This window comes from Malaclemys terrapin, chromosome 3 (assembly GCF_027887155.1).
Source record: "Malaclemys terrapin pileata isolate rMalTer1 chromosome 3, rMalTer1.hap1, whole genome shotgun sequence".
In the NCBI taxonomy this organism is placed as follows: domain Eukaryota; kingdom Metazoa; phylum Chordata; order Testudines; family Emydidae; genus Malaclemys; species Malaclemys terrapin.
Genome location: NC_071507.1, coordinates 43,460,261 through 43,472,601, shown reverse-complemented (window position 1 = coordinate 43,472,601; position 12,341 = coordinate 43,460,261). Strand labels below are relative to the sequence as shown.

Here is a 12,341-nt window from a genome sequence, read left to right as displayed (position 1 = left end):
GCTCTCACACACGATTATGATTTCACTGCATGATCAAAGAAAAGGAGAAGATAATCCAAGGGAGAAATGTGTCTGAGGAAGCAGAAAATTGCTTCCTTTCTCCTTACCCTTTCTTATCTATTTAGGAGCTGATTCAGCAAAGCACTTACATACGTTTAACTTTAAGCTTGTGCTTGTAGCCCATTGAAGTCAATGGGCCATAACCACATGTTTAGAATTAAATATATGATTGAGTGCTACCAGTGAAGCAGGGCCATTGACTGAAAGCTCTTTGATGCAGGCGCTGTTTCTTACTGTTTGTACAACAGCCAGCACAGTGAGGCGCCTGGTTTTAGTTTGGACCTCTGGGCATTCCTGTAATACAAATAACATGTCTGAAATCTTTATCTGTTAAGCAACAGTGGAAGAATGCAGAAAATTGCAGGTAAGTATCGCAAAAGGCTACTGTCCTCTATTTTCCAGCTCACATGCCACTCTCTCAAGGACACTTTGCTGTGTAAGAAGATACTGTACATGCTTCATAAGGCAGTGCAGCAAAACCCAAACGTAGCAAGGTAGATATCAGGAGGTCAGAAGGGCCAGTCTCACTAATTAGTGCAATGCTGACTAAGACTACAGTTACATGTCTTTTACCTTTAATGAGCACAAGGCTTACAGGGATTTAAATAGCACAATCATCCATTTTTGCCTTCTGTGTTTTGTAAGCTCAGAGGAGGAGCAAGTAGGAAGTTGTGAAGTTAGCAAGGCTAGAGTCATAGTTCGATGGACAGCGAAACGACTGGAACAAAACAACTGCTCATTTATCTTCCGCTGTCACCAGCGGCATGTGCTAAACTGGTTCGATTGAGATGGGCTGAGGGGAAGACTTTGTTATTATGAGGATTGAGCTTTAACCTACCAGTTTTAAAAGCGATCTGCCAGAGAAAGCAAATGGGGTTTGTGCCTTGTTTGGTCCATTGGGGTGTAGGAGGTGGCCTTGAAAGATGAGCTTTTTCCCTTTTAAAAAGTAAGCAGGTTCTTTTAAAGAACTATAGATCTTGTCTGCATTAAGTTTTTTCCCCCTAGTGGACTCTGTGGGTCCCTGGAGAACCCCAAGTTATGACAGTGGTTCACATCCTTTTCTATTCCAGAAACTTCCTCCCATTTAGTAATGGTGGAAGGGCAATGTGGTCACAATCCCCTGGCGCCCTTTGGGATGCAACCCCTAGATTGGTTTATGACATCAGATACTGGGGGAGTGAAGCTTACGAGAAGGGGAGGGGATTTTTAATTTGCTTACTGGCAATCAGTGGGAGAAAGAAGAACTCTTGCTAAATCTTTAAACAGTCCTGTTCCTTCAATTAAGGGCTGAGAGTGCTCCCAGTTCTCAGTGCTGCATCCTCAGTAAAAAGCATTCTGGCAAAACAGGAAAGACGAGACTTGATATTTCTAAGGTTAATGGGGAGGGAGTTAATGCCTGTTTTTTAACCAACCCAGCCTTCGCTGTATACTGTAAAGCAGCAAAAATAGCAGAAGCCCGTTGTTTTCACCTCTTCGGGGCAGGCCTTCTTTAAAGGTGGTTCGCTGTAGTTCCATCAGTTATTGCCTAGCGCACATCAGATTGGAGGGTTCTCTAAAGCATTGATTCATACATGCCTAGATCATGCATATAGTGAAATCCTGCTCAACTATTCCATTTACGTCTTATATAGATGGGGCCCAAACAAAAATTGCAACCCTTTCCATCTGAACTCTGGCATTGGTGGCATGAGGATCTGGATCTGAGCTGAATTGTGCTGCTCACCCCTGTCTATATAGTGGTTTGACCCATAACCCCAGATCCAAACATTGAAGGATTTAATATCTGGATCCCAGCTTCATAGCTCAGGCTCATCTGTACCCTTTGATGTAAGCAGCCTAATCAGAAACTGGAGGTTAAACAAAACCTCCCATGTTTTAGCTGCGCTTGAGGCTCTGGCGCGCCCACTGCCTATTGATTGTTCTTCATACTCCAGACAGAGTTGACACAAACATAATTGTACAGGCCAGACCATGGGATGGCCTCTGACTTCTGGCAAACTCTTTTTTTAGAATTCCTTTCAGATGCTAATTGTTTCGGCTAAGCACTTTCCAAATGTCAAATCCTTGTGAAAATCACCTGCCGGCTGAGCCCGAGAGCTGAAGCCGGGGGGCCAGAAAGGGCCGAAGCTGGGGAGTGATGGAGGGGTGAGCTCACTAATGTCGCTGGGCAAGAGCTAGAACCATATCTGAGAATGAAACAGGGCAGAGAAGCACCCCAGCTAGAAGGGATGAGGTGAGGTGTGAGTGAGAGATGCTGGAGCCCTTCCTGAGGATCTAAAGAGAGACCCTGGAGTTGGACCTGGTGTGTTGATGGAATATTGGGACTGGAAAGATTGAATGTACTGTTGGAAATTGAGGCAGGGGACACTTGCTGGGCCACCCTGAGGCCACGAGGGGGTTCACGGGTGCAGTCGTCTTACAACAGCAGCCATTGGCTACAGCTAATTTTTATCATTGGTTGCTACCCAGATCACAGGGGAACCATACAGTGGAGGGAGAGGATGAGGGGGGAGGATTTTCCTCACCAGCGACGTGCAGCATGGCTAAAAATTAAAACATCTGAGAGTTGTTAACTACTAAAACAAATGTAAGGGGTTAGCGACAATAAAAAAGAGGAAGGGGAATATCATCACTGCAGGGGGGGGCCATATTTAAAACCAAACACTCTTCGAAAATAGAAGTTGTAAGGTGATGGTTAAAAGTAGGGTGGGAGTGACTGAGACGGGTGCTGGAGAAATGAATTGCAGAGCACAAGCTGGTGGTGCAAAGGTGGGATAATTGGCTGCCTCCCTCAGGTGGGACACCTCATGGACAGAGGCTGCATGAACTCAGCTGGCCTTCGAGCAGTATACCTACAGGCAGTCAGGATCTCTACCCCTAAGGCATTAAAAAACAGCTTGAAATCAGCACACACTCCTCCCCAATTGGGCGCAGCTGATGTAAAGAATAGTCCCTGAAGTGACCATGCTCCTTTAGACTGTATTGTGCTAGCTTTCCCCACCCCCACCAAAGTTACCCACTAGTGGGCACACTTAGCCATACTGTCCATCTGTGTTTCTGACATCTTGCCATCCACCCCAGCTCAGAGCAGATCTAGACAACTAAGTGGGTAAAGCGCCTACTGCCTTGTCTGCACCAGCGCTCTTATTACTACCACAAATGGAGTTGCATCAGCATTAGTAAGAGTAGGAAATGTTAGGGATGCAAAACCATGATAAGCTCTTTAAGGGCTTCTCTTCACCAGTAAATTCACCTGAGTTATGGCACAAGTGTTCCCAGTGAACGGTGCATTCGGACTTTATGACTTGGCCGGAGGGCAAAACCGGATGTGATACGGAGTCCTTATCTTCTGTATTATTGGCTTAGCACCACTAGCGCTTGCTGTAATCTGCGTTTCTAACAGCCCAGGTTTTGTACAAGTGTGTGGGATATAGACAAGCCCTTTGTATTTGCTGCTGATGATTGAAAGCTCTTATAATAAACATCTAACTGGAGAAGACCCACCAAGGTCAGTTGGCAGCTTGCAGGGGGCACCAGAGGTGAGAAAAGAATTGTGATCTCGCACCCTGTTACCCCATCGTGTCACACATGATTGAGGATGTTACAGCAACCGCCATGCAACTCAAGTGTCATCGTGCAGCATAGGTGCATTCTCTCATGCTAGGAGGTAACTGATGGTTGATGGGCTTGAGTGAATGCTGTAGTGTGGACACACCATGTATCTGAGGAGGGCCTAGAATTCCAGGCATAGGCAAGTGAGGTGAATGATTTAAGTAGCGTTGCAAACTTGGTGGTGTTGGTATCGAGCATTCAGCCAACTCCTCTGCCCTGCCCTGCCCTCTTGTATGGTCTTCCTTATCATGAGACATGCAATACTGGTAGTGAGTGTTACTGCAGCATTATTATTGTTGCATTCAGTGTGCCCTCTTCACTTCTGGGTTATCTTTCCCAGGGATGCCAAGAAAACCATTCTTTCTTCATTGGTGTAATTTACTCAGACTTAGTTTAGGCAAAAAAGGTATGTCAACTCAGCTATATTGCTCAGGGGTGTGAAAAATCTGCACTCTTGAGCGATGTTGTTAAGCCAACCTAACCCCCTCTGTAAACAGCATTAGCTATCAACTCTCAGGAAGGTGGGTTACCTGCCCCGATGGGAGAACCCCTCCTGTGAGCATCGGGAGTGTCTACATCAGGAGTAGGCAACCTGCGGCACGTGAGCTGATTTTCAGTGGCACTCGCACTGCCCGGGTCCTGGCCACTGGCTAGGTGGCTCTGCATTTTAATTTAATTTTAAATGAAGCTTCTTAAACATTTTAAAAACCTTATTTACTTTACATACAACAATAGTTTAGTTATATATTCTAGACTTATAGAAAGACACCTTCTAAAAACGTTAATGTATTACTGGCACGCGAACCTTAAATCAGAGTGAACAAATGAAGACTCGGCACACCACTTCTGAAAGGTTGCCGACCCCTGGTCTACATTGAAGCACTATAGCCACACAGCAGTGCTGCTGTAGCATTGACACGTCTGCAGATGTTAGAGTTTGGGAAGCTGCTGCTTACGGATTGTCTACACACAAGTTGAACTAAACTGGTGCAAAGCCCTGGTGTAGACACTGGTAATTTGCTTTAAGAAAGGCCCATTTGAGTTTAACAATCTGTTCCTGAAGCAAAACTGAAATAAGCCTGGTTTAAAATGCGGCCCTTTGCACCACTTTAACTACAGTGGTTTAAAATCACACTTTTCAGTTCAACTGGTACAATTCTGCATGTAGACCAGCATCCACTTTCCCCTCCCATGCCCTCCTAAGAGTGGTGAGGAAATTAAGGCAGGGAATTGTGTATAGGGTTTTATTATTTTTTTGTCCAGATCTGTATACTTATTGTGCTTGCCAACAGAGAGTGGTTTTTGGGAACCCTTGTAAAGTCTGTGTGTCTGTGTTCAACTACTACATATCATTGAAGAGGTGAACTGTGTACCCAGAGTGCCCACAATGTTGAAGCTTTGGGAAAAGGGTGTGTTTCAGTCTGCGGGGTCAGTGCTGGCCTGGGTGCTTAAGACAGCTAGGTCGTCTGGTCCTATTTCTGGGAAGTGGAACTAGGAGCCTGTGCCCTGGAAGTGTACCAGAGAAGCCAAGGGAAAAGGCAGTTGCTGCAGCCTATTCAGGCCAAGGGTAGCTTAAGAGCACAAATCAAGCATATTGGGACCCAAACACAGCAGTCTTGTGAATGTCCAGCAGAGGGAGCTTTATCAGAGCTGTGACTGGATAATCATTGTAATTGCTGTTCATCCATGTGTCCTTTTTGTGTATAATTCTTTCAGTTTTCAGTCTTCTGAAATATTAAACCTTGAGTGTATATATAAAATATAAACAAATTGTCTCTTTCATATAAGAACAAATTTAAACAACAACCCAATATCACTAGAAGTGAAAGTACAGATTCCAATATTTATTTGCAGGTGTCGTATTGTCATCTAGAATCATATTTTTAGTGATATATCTTTATTATGCCTAATTTTATATTTCTTGAGGAACCAAAATTGCCATTCAATGTGCATTTGGGGCTCTTAAAAATGTCTGATTGGGCCCTATTTGTTTCTGTAACTAATTAATTGCACTTCCAATTCTCTTTTAAACAGGTACAAATCTGAACTTGAAAGAAGTTAGCAAACATTGATTACAGGAGACTTATCATTCAGGAGTACACCACAGAAGAATTTTGCTGCTTCTTTAACACCAAATCAAAATCACAATGGTAAACCTCCCCCACCCCCGTGTCTAGTATGCAATTGAATAAAATGTAAATTCCTTTGAAAGTACATGTCAGTCCAGAAAGCATAACAGAAAACAAAAGGTGAATGAAGAAAACAGCTGACCATGTGTTTGGCTTATAATCTGCTAATGTCTATAATTTTCCAATATTTGAAAATTAATTCCCATGAGTGAATATGTAGGAATTTAAGTGAGCATGCTTTATGAGTCCGAGAATATGCTTTGTCTTGATTCAGGGGAGGTACAAATGCAGATAATAAGATGGACATAGCATATGTACATCCCAACTAATTATGTTCTATAACAAAATATTCAGGTGAAGTTTTCATTAAAAACAATTGAAATTCAGTTTCACTGGCTGGCGAATTGGGGGCTTGAGGGATTTAGTAGTAAGTGCTCAGAGTTCAAAATGCTTACCAGTGACAATGTACCATCGCACAATTTGCTTGAGTTTAGGGCTGTGAAATTCAGAATCTAAACAAAACAAAACACAAATTTCATGGACACTAAAACAAGGTACTGCTATTTGACTTGCATTTGGCTTCCTGACTAACTGGAGTTGGAGATCAGTCCTTGTTCTCATTTGAAAGCTGAGATTTCAGATGCTTTCGGAAGATGCAAAACATTCTGGCTATGGTGTTCCTTGAGAAAGTGGCTGCTACAGTTATGAAGGAAGTGGAGAGAAGCAAGATAGGAATCTGAGTGATGTGACTTTAGGCTGAGTTTTCAAATGTGTGGTGAGTCCCATTAGCAAGAAGTTAGGTGTCCAACTCCCACTGACTTTTCTTTTTAAGCTCCTTTGAATCTCAATGCCTGATTTTTCAGTCATGTTACAAACAAATGTTAATGCCAGGGGAAAGGTGGGAAAAAGTCTTCATTCAGGCCATATTACAATATACATTTGTACCCCTAGTATTGGTCCCTCAATCTAGTGGTTGCATTTTCATTGTGACACTGAGTTCCAGATCTCAGGTTTCAGTTCCTGAACTATTCAGTTTTATTGGTTTTAGAACTCCCTTTGAGTCGTTGTCTTAATATATCACTAGAGATTAATGAAGGCTGTTGCTTTTATCACCCTTGTCTAATATTAGACATAAGAAATGGAATAGGAAAGCTATTATGTATAAAATGAACCAGATTATTAGCAAATATTCATTGTCAATTTGTAGAGTCTAAGTTTGAAGAACTCCAAGAAAAATACAATAAAGAAGTTGAAGAAAGGAAAAAAAAACCTGGAGGCAGATCTGAGAAATATCCAGATTAACGTATGGGTATAGAGTATCTCAGCATTATAATCTCATTTAATGTGTGAAATGGAGAAAGGTGCAGTTATTCAAAATTAGCCATATGATTTTTCAGGGAAACTGGTAAAATTAAATTTGCTCACTGGTCATGCCATTGAGATTAACGTATAGATTTAAGAAGAGTAAGCAGTGGGTATGGTTAATTTCCTGGCAGCATTTTAGAAAAGTTAGTAGTAATTAGAATACACAAAAAGGACTTTTTAAACATATTGTTTTCATGTAAATAATCACACAGTATTGGGGCCCTTAGTGCTTTAGTCAAAAACCCCATTCAAATGTCAGATGTATTGAAAACCAAGTTCTGTAAGTATCAATAGCAGCTTTTTTGTATTTTTAGAACATAAGACTGGCCCTACTGGATCAGACCAATGGTCCATCTAGCCCATGATCCTGGCTTCCAGATGGTGCCAGATGCTTCAGAGGGAATGAACAGAACAGGGCAATTTCTTGAGTGATCCATCCCCTGTCATCCAGTCCCGGCTTCTGGCAGTCAGAGATTTAGGGACAGAAAAATATCTGATATTCGAGCCAAAACATGTTTTTGGAGTCCAGGTATTTTGTAAAAGGAAGTGCAAATAAATGAGTCTCTCTCTTGTGTGTGGAATGATTTACATGGAGAATTCTTGCTAATGGGATCACCACACATTTGGAGATGAATAGAGCCCATAGTCTAAAATGTAGCTATATTTGTCCACAGAACACAAATGAGGATCAGAACTAATTTACAGTAAGTCTAGAATGAAGTACAAAACTGAATATTATGCATGTCAACATCTAGCTTTACAAAACTGATCTGATCGTGAGGAATGTGCAGGGAAGGTACCTCAATGTTAATTGATAGGATGCCCAACAAAAAACTTGATCTACTAAATATAAGGAACCACAAGTCAAACTTCTTGTCCTTGAGATGCTGGCCAGCTTAGATATATTTGAATTGCAGATAGTACTCTCCCAACGCTCTTCAGCTGCCTGTGATGTTAATCGGCAAAGTATTCCAGTCAGTTGACTGCTGGGGGTATAAAAGCACTCGTGTGAAGCATATAATACTTTGTGTTGATGGATGATCTGTGTCGCTGACTCTGTTATCAAAAATTGTAACTGACAGCTTGACCAATTGCCCTATCTTATTTCCACCATACAGTAGTGAATTAATTCTCTTATGAATTGTCAGCTGTGTAAAGGTAGATATGCTCTCCCCCCACTCTTTTTAAATAGAAAATAAATCATTCTCACCCTCAAAGTACTAAGAGTCACAGAGAGATTGCTCGGCATCAGGCTTCTTCATTGGTGTTCTTGTGGCAACAAGAAAAGACACCAAGCTGTCCTTCATCCAGCAGTCAAGAAACCCCTTTAAAGAGAAGTTTTACTTTTCCCATTCTCCATGGGAACAAGAGGTAACTCCTACCCACCGTGGCTTAAGATCAAAGAAGACAGATTTCAACAACAGTTTTTTTTGACAATTGTAATAATTCTTCTGTCATCGAGCAATTAAAAACACAGAACCAAGGTATCTTGCAAGTGTAGTTGACTTTAAATCTATTTTGTAAATAAGAACATCTTATTTTTTTTAAAGATAATTAAAACCCTCTGTGTTTAAGGACTTCACTGAAGACTGTTTTATATATAAAATAGGGGTAAAATACCTACTCAACTTGTAAGATGTTTTGAGATCTCTGGGTAAAAAACACTATGTACATGTTTATTAATTATTTTATTGATTTATAAAGTTTTTCCAGTATGAAAAAATGAACTGAGCTAAGAAACTGACTTGTTTTATTGTGTTTTTGAATTTAATTCTTGGAAGATTCTGCAGAGTAATCTGTTTTATCAAGAAGTCATTTTTCATGGAGATCCTTGCCTGGTTAAACTAAAACCATAGTAGAATGAGCATCTGGAGCTTCTTCAACTAAGAAGTCTTTCCCCCCCCACCACCACCATCCCCCCTTCGGCTACACTAGAGAGCTTAAGCTTAAGCTCTCTAGTGTAGCCACTCTAAGCCGATGGGATAGAGATCTCCCGCTGGCTTAATTACTCTGGGCCCCGCAAGCGGTGGTAGCTATGTCTCCTGCCGACACAGTGCTGTCCACACTGACGCTTAACTCTGAGTAAGTTATGTCACTCAGGTGGGAGACTAATTCACACGACTGAGCAACACAACTTATGTCGACTTAAGCTGTAGTGTAGCCATAGTGTCAGTGCAGCTGTGCAGGATATCCCCTTGGAAGTCTTTGCAAACATTTAATAAACACTATAGGATGAACCTTATCTTCAGCAGATAAGGTGACCGGTGACTTAAGGCCATTTCATGTCTTCTGCTCTGCCATCTCTTGGGTCTTCAGATTTTCTCTCAGTAAATTTTGTTACATTGTTGGAAGTGTTTGGGACAGTGTCTGTATCCTCCATTTTTTTTTCAGTGAATGGATGGGTCTCCTTTCTTAGATTTCTACTTTAATCCAATTAAGCCAAAATCGTTGGCAAATGGTCTACGGAAAAGATAATTTTTTAAATGGTAATGCTGTTCTGCAGGATAGTAGTCTCAATTCAAACACTCACCCTTTGCTTACCGTTAGTTTAAATGGGAAGAGTTTTCATTCAAGGCTTAGTTTATAAGCACGGTCACATCATAAAGTTAATTGCAAACCTAAGATGAAGTTTCAGCTTTGGAAGCCTGAGGGTTGTTTTTTGTTTGGTTGGGGGGGGCGAGTTGGGGGGGAGGAGGAAGGGGATGGGGCAGGGTGAAGGGTCAATGACCGAAAAAAGGAAAATTCTCAACTGCTATTGGCTGCCATCTGTTTGTTTGCAGCTAGAGTACCAGTGGAATAGGTCTTCATAAAAGAATGATCAGATCATTTATTTCACATGCTAATAATCTGAAATTGATGATTACTGTTCTTCATGTGCAAAATTCCATTGAAGTCTGTGGAAAAGAAACTATAGATTCTGAGCCTCCCCAAACACACAAATGTGTATCATGACAAAAGCAGTTTTGATTTTTAGATACGCAGTGTTTTAGTGATGTGAAAAAGAGACCCTATATTATATTTACTAAAGCCCTTCCAAAAAGGGAGACATGCATTGAATAAGTTAAATGAACACCATTTGGTTAAATTTGGCCCAAAACACAGGTTTGTAATAGTTTTTCTTAAGAAGCAGCTTTTTCAAAACTTAAGACCAAATAGAAATGTTTCAATAACGTTTTAGAAAATTCCAGTGGAGGTAGTTCTTATAAACAAAGAGCAATGATTCTCCAACTTTTGTACTGGTGACCCCTTTCACATAGCAAGCCTCTGAGGGTGCCTCCCCCCTATAAATTAAAAACACTTTTAAATATATTTAACACCATGTAATAGGTCCTAGCCGGGGCTCGACCCTTCCGGGCAGGAGGGGAGCCACACCGACTCACTACTGTGGGAACAAGCAGTCAGTTAGTCCCGAAACTCCGGCTCTTTGGTGCAGGGTCGGAGCAACCACAGTTAAAGCTCAGGCCCTTGACTGCAGGGGGCTGAGCGAGCAAGCAGTTCAGGAGCCCAGGCCCTGGATCAGGGCGGGGCAACCACAGTTAGCCCAGGCCCTTGGTTGCAGGGGCTGAGCGAGCAGACAGTTCAGAACCCAGGCCCTGGATCAGGGCGGGGCAAACACAGTTAGCTCAGGCCCTTGTTTGCAGGGGCTGAGCGAGCAGACAGTTCAGAGCCCAGGCCCTGGATCAGGGCGGGGCAAACACAGTTAGGCTCAGGCCCTTGTTTGCAGGGGCTGAGCGAGCAAATAGTTCAGAGCCCAGGCAAGGCACGCCTAGGCTTTCTGTAGCCGAGTGTTGGGTGAGGGGGATGCCTGCCACCCGTGAGCGGGGGTGGCAGAGGGGAACGCAGGCCCACCCACTCCACTGCGTTCCAGCCCGGGGCCCTAGCAGCGGTTACTGCCGCTGCTGCTCAGTGGGGTATCCAGACCGCAACACACTGACATAGGCTCACATTCAGTTGTAGCCAGACCGGGGTCGGCTACCCCCGGGCTACTTCCGTGATCCCCCTCAAAGCCTAGCTCGTTCGTCGCACCGGGCTCGGGCCAGTCCATCTGCATGGGCTCCTCTCTGCCAGGGCTCGGTGGCAGGTCCGGTAGCTCGGCCGGGAAGTCAGGCCAACGGTCCTCAGGCGGCTCCTCTGGGTAGCAGCAGGGGCGGAGGGGTTCGGGTACAGACTCACCCTCAGGGTTGGTGGGGTGGGGTTCCCAGGGATTCTCCCAGTGACGGGATCGGACGGGCTCTGGTGGCTCCTCCTCGTAGCGTGCCCTGGGTAACTCGGGCCAGCTAGGGTCCAGGCCTCGGTCTTCGGCGGCCTCCTGGCTGGGAGCTCCCGGCCACACGTCTACTCCCTGTGGTGGCTGGCCGCCGACTGAGCTCTGGCGGCCGGCCTTTATACTTCCTGTCCCGCCCCTTGACTTCAGGGGGGCGGGGACAGGCGGTGGTGGTCCCACCCACTCTGGTGCCTGCACGTGGGCTCCCTCTTCTGGGCAGGAGGGGAGCCACACCGACTCACTACACACCATTATAAATGCTGGAGGCAAAGCAGGGTTTGCGGTGGAGGCTGACAGCTTGTGACCCCCCACATAATAGCCTCAAGACCCCCTGAGGGGTCTCAACCCCCAGTTTGAGAACCCCTGACAAAGAGCCTCTGCAAAATTTGCGGCCTAAACACTGCGATGTTGTGACAATGCATAAGAATCAGAAAATGAAGCTAGTAAACAACAAAGTGAAACTGATCTACAGTCACTATCCAAGCTCAAAAAATAAACCTAAATTGTGCCAACTAGACTTTTAAAGGCCTTTCAATTTTCCTAGTTTGATAATAGATTTTTAAAATTTTTTATATTGCTACATATTTAACCTGATAAGCAGTTTTTAAGTAGTTATTTTTTTATTTGCATCTTATCAAGTGCATAGAATATGTCTAAATAGAATGTGTAGGCGGCTTTAAAGTACTAATACAGTAAATACCTTTTTAAGTAGAAGGCATCATATTAATCCTTTTTCTTTTAAATTAAGAATTAAACTTTAGAGTTCAAGAACTGGAACATCTGCTACGAGATCAAGAAAAAGAAAAGAAATTCCATATGAACAAACTTCAAGAAATTCAACTCCAGCTGGAGAAAACAAAATTGGAATTCACAGAAAAAAGATTCTGTTTTGCACAAAATTAGAGATGAAT

General features: G+C 43.2%; 1 protein-coding gene across 2 annotated transcripts in view; it reads left to right on the top strand.

The window, feature by feature from the left end:
* LPGAT1 (lysophosphatidylglycerol acyltransferase 1) overlaps positions 1-12,331 on the top strand; it is a 189,939-nt gene extending 177,608 nt beyond the window's left edge. For both annotated transcript variants that reach the window (XM_054021695.1, XM_054021693.1), the window contains 2 exons: positions 5,707-5,822; positions 12,179-12,331. The gene's annotated coding sequence lies outside the window, so the exon portion shown is untranslated. The remainder of the gene's footprint in view (positions 1-5,706; positions 5,823-12,178) is intronic.
* Positions 12,332-12,341: the final 10 nt, after the last annotated feature.